Consider the following 12,036-nt stretch of genomic DNA (forward strand, 5'->3'; position numbering starts at 1 on the left):
GTATTTATATAGGTGGGGGGGATTACTTGGGGTAGGGGGCAAGCAAAAGAGGGAAAACAAAACAAGGAAAGAGGGGGCTAACCGGCCTAGAGTCCCTCTGGGACTCGGCCTAGAGCGAGGGAGGCGGCGGCCTGGCGCTGCGCCTGGCGCGCGCGCTGGCTGGGGAGGCGACCGGCTGGCTGTGCCTTTGGCCCGGCTGGCCTTGGTCCTTTTTTTTGACTGGATTCGCGCGCAGAAAAACAAAAGAAAACTAAACTAAACGAACTCCAAAATTACTAAAGTAAATTTTCCCCGACTCCTAAAAATGAGTCGAACAAAATGAACTTTACTCCGGACCTAGAATGCAATTTTTTTGAAAACGCGCATTTTTCCCTATCCAAATAAAAAGCAAACAAACACCGAAAACCAAAATTTGTTTTATTCATTAAATCTTCATTTTTCCTAAGTTTGGGAAAAGTCATATTATTCCCTCTCTTATATTTTTGATATTGGAAAAATAATTGAAGATGAAATAAATAAATCAAATGATCCTCTTTTCCAAAATTTGAGAAAGCTCTCAAATACGAAAATAACGAAATCTCCAACTCTCTCCGTGGGTCCTTGAGTTGCGTGAAATTTCTAGGATCGACCAAAATGCATGAAAATATGATATGCATGATGATCTAGTGTATAACATTCCAAATTGCAAATTTGGGATGTTACAGGGACATAGTCTTTCAGAAGCGCTAGCACCTTATGATCGGGTAGACCGTTACACCTACTTTGCACCATATGATATGCATTCCCTACATCTGCTAGTCTACCACTATAGGAGTTCGCACAACTTAATCAACTATGCTAGAGCCCATAATAGCTTGTGGCTGCACACGGAAGTTTCTAGCATGAATAATCTCATGATCCCTTTGAGCCTGGGTGGTAGTCCATAAAGAAAACAGGCAATCCTGGAATACCCAGGTACCTCAATCCACCCAGATGTGTGTTTAAGTTGCCACCTTAAATAAACCATTAATTAACAATCTCACATCTGTCATGGATACACTCACCCAATCCACATCTACTAGCATAGCATGGCATAATAAGCAAACGTAGAAGTAACTCCCAGAGGTTTGATAATAAACAGGTAATAGGTACTACCTCAACTACTTCACAAACCCACAATTTTTAGTTCGGGACTGGGAATCCCTATTAAAGCCCATTTCCTCGTGTGATGGCGAGTGAATAAACACTCGACCTGAGGATAACATGCTTAGCACGGAAGATATCGACCACCTCCTGTCGTTCCACGAATGATCCAGGCACACAAAACTCATAATTTTTTTAGAAGTTTTTAGAGGTGGCACATGCAAATTTACTTAGGACGACAGGGTAATAGCGTATATAGGTAGGTATGGTGGACTCATCTGGAATAACTTTGGGTTCAAGGTTTTTTATGTACAAGCAGAATCCCCACTTAGTACAGGCGAAGGCTAGCAATTTTAAGATTGGGAAGCGGCCAACTAGAGAACAACAACGATCATGACCAGGCATTATGCATAAGTAACATTGGACACTAGCATGAGTAGGATATCAACATCATGAACATAAACAATATAGAGGCTATGTTAGTTTTGATTCAACTACATGCATGAACATGTACCAAGTCAAGCCACTCGAACATTTAGAGGAGGATACCATATCATCATACTACATCACAAATCATTTTAATGCTATGTTGATATCCAAGATAAATCATTATTAACTCCCAGCTACTTATGCATGGCATGAGAAACTATAATATCTAATTGTCATTGCAACCATGTTTAATCATAACGAGCTGAAGCACTAGGTTAAACATATTTACACAGACAAGACAAGTCGAGTTCATACCAGTTTCTCTTTGCCACGGCTAGTTCATCGAATATCGTCATTATTGCCTTTCACTTGCACGACCGAATGATATGAAAATAGTAATAGTGCAAGAGTTCCATGGACTAAGCTGGAGTCTGCAAACATTTTATTCAATAGGAGAAGACAACATAAAATGGGTTCTTATTAGTTCAACCGTTTTTCATATGAGAGCCACTCAACATTTTCATCGTGGTCTTCTCCTCGGTACAACTCAAATAAAAGAAAAGAAATTCAGAGAAACACACTGAAATATTTTTGGAGTTTTTGTTTTTTCTTCAATCAAGCAAATAAAAAGAAAAAACGAGAAAAACTATTTACATGGGAAAGCTCCCAACAAGCAAAAGAAGAACAAGGAAATCTTTTTGGATTTTCTTTTTAGTACTACTACTAAGCATGCATAGAAAGTAAATTACTACAACTATTTTTTTGGTTTTTTCTGAAGTTTTTCAAACACACAAGAAGAAAGCAAGAAAATAAATCTAAGCATGGATTATATAATGAAAAAGTGTAAACATTGACAAATGGAATGATATGTGAACATGAATATAATGTCGGTGAGAGACACATACTCCCCCAAGCTTAGACTTTTGACCTAACTTGGTAGTGAATCAGTAGCATGGAGGGTAGTATGCATCCTGAGGACCAGGCATCCACTCATCCCACTGCTGAGGAGCGGACATCCACTAATCCCACTATGGAGGTGCATGTGCAGCCTTTGCAGCAGCATGAGCATTCCAGTAGGAGAAGATGTTAGCATGCATAATCCGGTATCCGCCCCTGGAAACAGAATCAAACAAAGCAGGTGCAGGCAAGGGGATAACATCACGAGTGTCAATATTATAGACCAAGTTATAAGGAATGGCAATGTTAGGATGATCATGCGTAAAAGTGATGGTGATCCATGGCTACACGGTCTAGGTAAACTTTGGTCAAAGGGAATTCATGAGGGCGTATCTCAACCTCGAAGTGAGCCGCCAAACGAGTAGCATAAATCCCACCATGTATTTTACCTTGAGATTTATTAAGGTGTAGGCGACGAGCCACGATAGCCCCCAAGCTATACGTGTTGTCGCCCTCAATGACACGATGTAAAACAGCAAGGTCTGGTGAACTAAGTGCACCCAACTTCTCCCTAGCAAGCAAGCATTTGGTAATGAAATATGCAAAGTAACGAACATCAGGAAAATGTAAAGCACCAGCAGTGATGGCTGACACTCTCCTCTCATCACCCACTGTCAAAGTCAGACAGAAATCCTCAAACTCAACCGGCCTAGGCTCGGCCAAGCTCCCGTCAGAAGGGATCAAGCATATGTCACAAAACTCAGTAAGTGGTATCTAATGATTTTCAGCATATAGATCAAATCTCACTTTAGGAGGATTATTTCTAGGAAAGAAAGTAAAGCTTTGAAGAAACATATTTGTGAGGATTTGGTGCTGGTCACACTCGTCTGCGCTGAAATCGGTGAGACCGGCATTGGTAATGAATTGCATGAACTCATCATGAATTCCAGCCTCTTGCAGGAACGGGATGTGCGGCCATTCGCATGGCCGTACCTCCGCCAACCTCCGAGGGTGGAGATCATTGTCAGAAGACTCCCCAATAACACCCTTGGAGTTCTTCCTTGAGACGTATTTCCTGAAGATATTCATGTCCGCGTACAATTTTTCCTATGACCAAAAATCTGAATTTTTAGTGCACAGAATTTTTCCAACAAAACTAATAGCAACTACTCATAGGGATACATAGAGGCCATAGCAAGCATTCAAACTACATAGAACACTAAGAATTCAACATGCAAGCACATCTACAGCGGCACCAAGAGTAGCTATTTATTCAAAGTATAAACCACTAAAAAAACTAATTGGACAAATGGTGGAGTCACCTACCAAGCAAAAATCTCCCGAAACAGTCTCGGAAATGGAGCTTCGAGCAAAGAGATCAAAATTGGCAACAAAATGAGCAAGAACTTGGGAGAGAGAGGGAGAGTGATTTTTTTCTGGAGGTAGGTGGCAATGTGGGACGAAGAGATAAGTGAGGGGGCCCATGTGGGGATCACAACCCCGCAGGGCGCGCCCAGGTAGGTTGTGCCCACCTGGTGTACCCCCTCTGGTTATTTTTGCACCAAAAATTCTTAAATATTCAGGTAGAAATCATATAAAATTTAAAGCGCATTCTGAGAACTTTTATTTTTGGGTCATTTTTATTGCACGGGAAGTTCAGAAAACATACAAAACATGTTATTTTATTTTATTTAACTAATAAAAACAGAAAACAAAAGGTAGGGATAGAAAGTAGTGCATACTAAATTCATCAACTTCATACCGTTCAAAAATAATTCATTAATAAGGTTGATCAAGTCTAATTAACAACCACTTTCGTTTAGCATGAAACCGAAGAACTTTCATAAATCACTAAGTTAACTCAATGGGGATATGCATTTCATATTTCTTCTTGACAGTAGGTAGAGGTATTTGAAAACTTCCAATAGTGATTGTCGGAGATTTTTCAATAACATTAATACCATTCAATTGGAATTGTTTCTTTGGGAAGTGCACCGCATGCTCATTACCATTCATATGAAAAGTGACCTTGCTTTTATTGCAATCAATAACAGCCCCTGCAGTATTCAAGAAGGGTCTACTGAGGATAATCGACATGTTGTCGTCCTCGGGCATCTCAAGTATAACAAAGTCAGTCAGAATAGTAACATTAGCAACAACAATGGGAACATCCTCACCGACACCGATAGGTATGGTAGTTGATTTGTCAGCCATTTTCAAAGGTGTTTCAGTAGGTGTGAGTTTATTCAAATCAAGTCTTTTATATAAAGAAAAAGGCATAACACTAACACCAGCTCCTAAGTCACACAAAGAAGTTTTCACATAATTCTTTTTGATAGAGCAAGTTATAGTTGCTATTCATAGATCTCCAAGTTTTTTAGGTACTCCATCTTTAAAAGTGTAACTAGCAAGCATAGTGGAGATTTCATCTTCCGGTATTTTTCTCTTATTTGTGATGATGTCTTTCATATACTTTGCATAAGGAGGCATTTTAAGGATATCAGTCAAGCGAGTACGCAAAAAGACTGGCCTTAGCATTTCAGCAAAGCATTCAAATTCTTCATCATCATTATTTTTAGTTGACTTGGGTGGAAAAGGCATAGGTTTTTGAACCCATGGTTCTCTTTCTTTACCATGTTTTCTAGCAACAAAGTCTCATTTGTCATATCTTCTATTTTTAGGTTGTGGGTTATCAAGATCAACAGGTGGTTCTATATCAACATCATTATCTGGTTCTTTATCATTGGTTGGTTGAGAGTCTTCATGAACGTCATCATTATCTTTTTCATTATCGTTAGGTGAGTGGTCATTACCAGATTCAGTTTCATCATGTGAGATAGAAACTTCGTTATCTTTATCGGGAGGTTTCTCTATTTCGGGTTCACTAGAAGTGTGCAAAGCCCTATCATTTTTATTTTTATTTTTCTTTCTAGAAGGACTAGGTGCACTAGTGTCAGCTCTCTGTGAATCTTGTTCAATTCGTTTTGGGTGTCCCTCAGGATAAAGTGGTTCCTGAGTCATTTTGCCTCCTCTAGTTGCAACTCTAATAACAAAGTCATGCATATTATGATTCATTTCATCAAGCAATTCTCTTTGAGATTTAGCAACTTGTTCTAGTTGAGTTTGAACCATATAAGCATGCTTTCCGACACCACTAACATCATTTGATATTCTAAATAACAAGTCACTCAAGCGAGCAATCATATCAGAATTATATTTCAATTGTTTCATAACATTTGCATTGAAGTGATCTTGTTTTCTAATGTAGTTTTCAAACTCGTAAAGGCATTGGCCAGGATGCATATTGTGAGGATTATCCTTTTCATTAAACTTCATAAGAGAATTTACCTCTACCACCTTAGGCATTGGTGGTGTATTAAGCCCATGTATTTCTTCAATAGGAGGTAAATGTAACGCCCTTGATGCGGCTATATCTCCCACGTGTCGAGGCACGACTTAGAGGCATAACCGCATTGAAAGCAATGTCGCAAGTGAGGTAATCTTCACACAACCCATGTAATACATAAGGGAAAGAGATACATAGTTGGCTTACACTCGCCACTTCACACAATTACATGAGTAAAGCATTACATCAATCAGATACAATCAAGGTCCGACTACAGAACCAAAATAAAAGAAGACTACCCCAAATGCTACACAGATCCCCGATCGACCCCAACTGGGCTCCACTACTGATCAACTGGAAACGGATCAACACAAAGGACAAGATCTTCATCGAGCTCCTCCTTGAGCTTGGTCGCGTCATCTGCACGGACTCATCGGCACCTGCAAGCTGGTTTTGGAAGTATTTGTGAGTCACGGGGACTCAGCAATCTCACACCCTCGCTATCAAGACTATTTAAGCTTATAGGTAAGGTAATAGTATGAGGTGGAGCTGCAGCAAGCGACTAGCATATTTGGTGGCTAACATACGCAAATGAGAGCGAGAAGAGAAGGCAAGGCACGATCGATAAAACTATGATCAAGAAGTGATCCTAGAACTACCTACGTCAAACATAACTCCAACACCGTGTTCACTTCCCGGACTCCGCCGGAAAGAGACCATCACGGTTACACACGCAGTTGATGTATTTTAATTAAGGTCAACTTCAGGTTTTCTACAACCGGACATTAACAAATTCCCATCTGCCCATAACTGCGGGCACGGCTTTCGAAAGTTCAAATCCCTGCAGGGGTGTCCCAACTTAGCCCATCACAAGCTCTCATGGTCAATGAAGGATATTCCTTCTAGCGGGAAGACCCGATCAGACTCGGAATCCCGGTTACAAGACATTTCGACAGGTAAAACAAGACCCGCAAGACCGCCCGATGCGCCGACATCCTGATAGGAGCTGCACATATCTCGTTCTCGGGGCAACACCGGATGAGCGCTCCGTACAACTAAAACCAGCCCTCAATTTTCCCCGAGGTGGCGCTGCAAAGGACTCTAGTTCGGACCAACACTTAGACAAGCACTGGCCCAGGAGGGTTAAAATAAAGATGACCCTCGGGATGCGCGACTGCCAAGGGAAAAAGGCTAGGTGGCCAATGGTAAAACCAAGGTTGGGCCTTGCTGGAGGAGTTTTATTCAAGGCGAACTGTCTAGGGGTTCCCATTATAACCCAACCGCGTAAGGAACGCAAAATCCGGGAACATAACACAGATATGACAGAAACTTGGGCGGTAAGAGTGGAACAAAACACTAGGCATAAGGCCGAGCCTTCCACCCTTACCAAGTATATAGATGCATTAATTAAATAAGAGATATTATGATATCCCAACAATAATATCCATGTTCCAACAAGGAACAAAGTCCAATCTTCACCTGAAACTAACAATGCTATAAGAGGGGCTGAGCAAAGCGGTAACATAGCCAAACAACGGTTTGGTAGGAGAAGGTCGGTTAGAGGCTTGGTTTAACAATATGGGAGGCATGATAAGCAAGTGGTAGGTATCGCAGAATAGGCATAGCAAAAGAGCGAGCAACTAGCAAGCAAAGATAGAAGTGATTTTGAGGGTATGGTCATCCTGCCTGAAATCCCGCAAGGAAGAAGAACGAGTCCATGAAGAAGACAAAGGATGTACATGATCGGATCCTGACAACTCCGGAACGAAACCGAAGCTAACGCGAGAAGTAACCCGGAAACAAACAAACAACAAAGTAAACAACCATCACATAATCATGGCATGATGCACAATCAAGTATGATGCATGTCCGGTTTAATGAAGCATGGCATGGCAAAATGCACAAACAATCCTACAAATTAAGTGAAACTCACCATGCAACTCCGTTGCATATTGGCGAAACACCACATGACTTATTTAGTTCTCTCTCGTTTATGTACCCAACAATATTAAATGTTGTTAAAGATGACAAGAGGGTGAAGCAAATAAAACTACCTATCTAGTCAAGTTTAAATGAGGCCGGAAATAACAAACAACAATTCCGGTAAAACCTCATGTGCATATTTTATGGTTTGGTACTGTTCTGCCCTAAACCCATTTTTAGAGTTGTTAGACATGCAAAATGATGCCACCATGTTACACTAGACATTTTTCCACCCCATTTACATACAAAGATTATTAGGTTCCGAGTTACGGTTATTTAGTTATGAAAAAAAATCATTTTAGCATGGCATAGGAGCAAATTTAACCAAACAACATTTTAAACATTTCAAACATGGATGGAAGTTGGATATTATTAAACTACACAAAATTCTAAGCAACTTTCATATATAATTCATTTTAATCCGATGCACCAATTGTGAGTTATTATATGCATGTAGTCTAGGGGGTTTCTTGCAAAACTGCTGCTCTCCGGATAATAGACAAAATTCGCAGGACCAGGAAAAACCTAGCGGGCCGAAACTGGTTGGCCCAACAGTAACAGGGGAGGGGCTGGACGCGTCCTCACCATGGGCCGTGGCCCAGAACTGTGGAATGGGGAGGCCTGCAGGGGCAGCTGGGCCTGGATCTGGAGACAAAGATGCGGTCAACTGCCTCGCTGGTGCGCTCATCGTCTCGTTCCTGAAGCGGGGACTGAGCGATGCAGGGGAGCTGGCATGGTCAACGAAGGTAGCAGCGACGAGGCAGAAGTCCTGGTGACGGTGGCGCGACGGGAACGGGAGGCGGAGCTCGCCGGGGATGGCGGGATCTGGGCGCGGGGTCCATGCATCGTAGGGTCATGCTCCTCGTTCCCTGCAGCGATGAAGCTTGAGGCCATGGCGGCGGCGGCCTGGTTCAGAGAGAGACAGAGGTGAGAGGAGAGAGCAGGAAACGAGGGGAAGGAAAAGAATCAGAGGAGGAACGGCGACGGCGTCGGCCTGCAGGCTTGCGGGAGGTCTCTGTTGGTGGCTCTCGGGTGGAGGAGACCATGGGAGGGGCTTGCGGCGGAGCTCGGTGCTGGTTCAGGCGCGATATAGAGGAGGCTGGCTCCGAGGCAGATGGGCGCGGGTCAACAGGGCGCGGAGGAGGTCCCTGGCGGCGGGGCTTGGAGAGCTCGGCCCCGAGGAAGGAACTCCACTCCGGTGAACTCCCATGGCGGCGGTGGTGCTCATGGACAGAGAGAGTTTGAGAGAGAGATATACAGGAGACGGAAGGAAGACCGAAGAGAAGGAGCAGGGGCTGGGCGCTGGACCTGCGGTGGTGGTTCGGCCGGCGAGGGCTCCTATGGCCGGCGAGGGTTGGTGGCGAGGTGCTCGGGCAGGATTGGTAGGGATGGATTTTTGGATCGGGAGGAGCTGTGGCGGCTGCAGAGTTGATTTGGTGGCGCTGAAAACAAGGGGAAGATGGCGTCGACGAGGATTGGACAGGGGAGGATCCCTAGAAATTAGGGTTGGCTAGTTTAGGTAGGGGTTCATCTGCTATAAATAGCAGCTAGGAATTGGGTAGGGGCTATCACATCCCTACGATCGCAATCGGACGGTCGCAAAAAAATAGTTAGGGAGTCCGAATAGGAAAACGGTGATGTTTTGTAGACGTTTGGGGATGATCCGGATCCAACGGTGACGACTGTCCGGGTCGGGTCCGGGACAATTTTCGGACGCGCGCGAGGAGGGCCGCGGGCTGACAAGAGAGTTTAGGTAGGGCCTGACGGTGAGTTGTAGTGAGCTGTGTAGACGGTCTCGAGCTAAGAGAAGAGAAGAGAGGGAGTCCCGGCGATTGTTTCCGGAGACCAAAAAATGTGCGACGTGTGACCGGCTATACTGCCGCTATAGTTTAACGGTTGGGCTATCAAACGAACTCCGAATGCGATGAAACTTGACAGGCGGTCTATCTACACTAAAATAAGACCGCACGCCAACTTTCAACCCATTCCGAGAACATTTTCCGGCCACTTATAAAATAATATTTTGGACATGCCGTGGGCGCGTGCAAGTGTGGTTGAACTCAGAACGGACAACGGACGGAACTGGGGGAACCCGGACGGATGTAGGTTTTGAAAACATGATGATGCAATGCACATGATGACATGACAAGATGCGACACGCAAGCAAAGACAGGGCAACAACAGCGAATAACTGGAAGACACCTGGCACATCGGTCTCGGGGCGTCGCAACACTCCACCGCTACGAGAGGATCTCGACCCGAGATCCTAGGGATGGCAACGGAGGGAAAAGGAAGAGGAAGAGGTGAGGTGAAACTAAGTTGCTTCTTTGACAAACGAGTGAAACCAAAGAACCTTGCGAGGTTGAACAAATTGAAAGAAAGAATACAACAAAGATGAACAAAGTTGAAAACACTCCGTTAAACAAGAGGAACAAGGAACATTACTAGAACCTTGTAGGTTGAAGACATAAGAAAAAGGTTGCAATGAACAAGAATTACAAGCAAGCACTCCGGTTGAAACGAGAAGCACAAAGAACGATAAAGATCAATTACGGCAATACTCCAGTTGGAAATGGAAGGAATTGAACATGATCTTGACAGGATGAGAGGATACTTGAAAAGAGGACATGACACTCCGGTTAAAAGGATGAGCACGAAAAGAACATATACCTGACAATCCGAGATGAAGAGTGAGGAGAGCAACACCACAATGCCTTCGGAACAGATAAAGTAATGGAATTAAAAGAACGGAGGAGAAAACAACATCTTCTACCTCAATTGAGCTTGAAAAAGCATATTTAGGAGAAGGGTCGAACGGAGTTGTTGGATTAACAACAACAAAAAGAATAAGCTTGATATGGTCTTATGGAATACATCTCAAAATTATGAGGTGACAACCTGCCACTCACGGGAAGAAGAATTGGATTGATATCAACAAGGAGACGAGAAAGTATTTCGCCGGGAGGATAAAGAACTTGGGTCCTTTATAAGCACCATAAATAGCAACAATCCTTAGGGAAAACTTTAGGTGAAATATAACCCAAGATAATTGCAATGAAGAGATTGATGGGTTTAAATATCTCAATCTTGTGAATGAAGAATGATATATTACCACCTCAAAAGATAAGGGAGAAACAATTGCACTCCGGATTACAGGATGAAGAAAGCATGAGCTCCTCAGAAAAGAATCTCAATGAAAAACTTCTAGACGGAATTAAATCCTTTATGAACCAACATGTAGAATCGTCATGAAGAATTCTGGTAATAAAAGAATGATCAAACAAAAGGAAGGAGAAGTTGAAAACACAAGGTAAATCCTTGCAATGATTAGATGGATCTTCGCGATGAAATAATTGAGAGAACTCGGAACTCCGGGAAAAGAATAGATAAAGCATCTCGTACCGAGAATTTGATGAGCCTCCGGAATAAAGAATTAATCATTTGGGTGAATCAAGAATAAGAATTATGTTATGCTCCTCATTCACCAATTAAATTGATGACGAGCAAATGTATTGCATACAACTTATTCTCGAAGAAAGGATTAGGATAGATATGGCGCCAACTTGAGAAGGTCTTCAACGAACCACCGGTTGGATAGAAATAACAAATAAATTGATATGATAAACGAAAGAAGAGAAACTTGAATGAACCACAGTAATAATTGAAAATGAACGAAGGAAAGATAAAGAAACACCGGGAAGAGTTAGAGAATGAATGAAGATACTTCAGGGAATTTGATATATGAGAACGAATAGATCACAAACAGAGAATACTTTAATGATGCACCGGTAAGATTTGGAGAATGATAGCTGAAAGCTGAGAATGAATAAACCTGAAATGATGGACTCCGGTTAATCAAACTGAGAAGACTCTTGAATTGCTTCGGATGGGTGAAAAGAATTGTCACAGTTGAAAAAAATTATGAGAGGATGGCAACAAACTAGAATCACGAATCATCGAGAGAATGGACAAGATTGAGAGAGAAAAAAATCTTCTTCGGTCTTCAATGTTGAGAATGACGATGAGAAACACCACCAAGAATTATTTAGACACTCCGGAAGAATCAAAACGAAGAGGTTGAGCCAACGATGAAAAGAATTCGACAGATCTTGGAGAAAAGCATTTGACTGATGATAACTCATTCTTACGTCAAACTTGGAAAAGAATTTGAGAAGCTCCAGGAAAATTAGAAGAGTCAGGTAAGATCCTGGAGAAAGACCTGTGGGTTAGGGCCCACTCAAAAGAAACACCGTTGAAAA

The sequence above is a fragment of the Triticum aestivum genome, chromosome 6A (assembly GCF_018294505.1).
Source record: "Triticum aestivum cultivar Chinese Spring chromosome 6A, IWGSC CS RefSeq v2.1, whole genome shotgun sequence".
Lineage (NCBI taxonomy): Eukaryota > Viridiplantae > Streptophyta > Magnoliopsida > Poales > Poaceae > Triticum > Triticum aestivum.